Raw genomic sequence first — 228 nt, forward strand, 5'->3', positions numbered from 1 at the left:
GCCTGCAGTTAACAGCCAACCTGGAAATAGCGACAACAGTGCATCCAGTGAAAGTACAGATAGCAAGGGTAATGCTGTCACACAATCATCACATACTTCCAGCAGTACAGTCTCAGAACCTGATGGAGAACCTGAAACTATAACGAGTGGAAATGACGTTACATCTGAAGTGAATGAATCATCAAACAACCAAAATGCGGGAGAAAATGCAATAACCACCACCACCAC

Source organism: Trypanosoma theileri (assembly GCF_002087225.1).
Source record: "Trypanosoma theileri isolate Edinburgh chromosome Unknown TM35_Tth_68_V1, whole genome shotgun sequence".
NCBI lineage: Eukaryota > Euglenozoa > Kinetoplastea > Trypanosomatida > Trypanosomatidae > Trypanosoma > Trypanosoma theileri.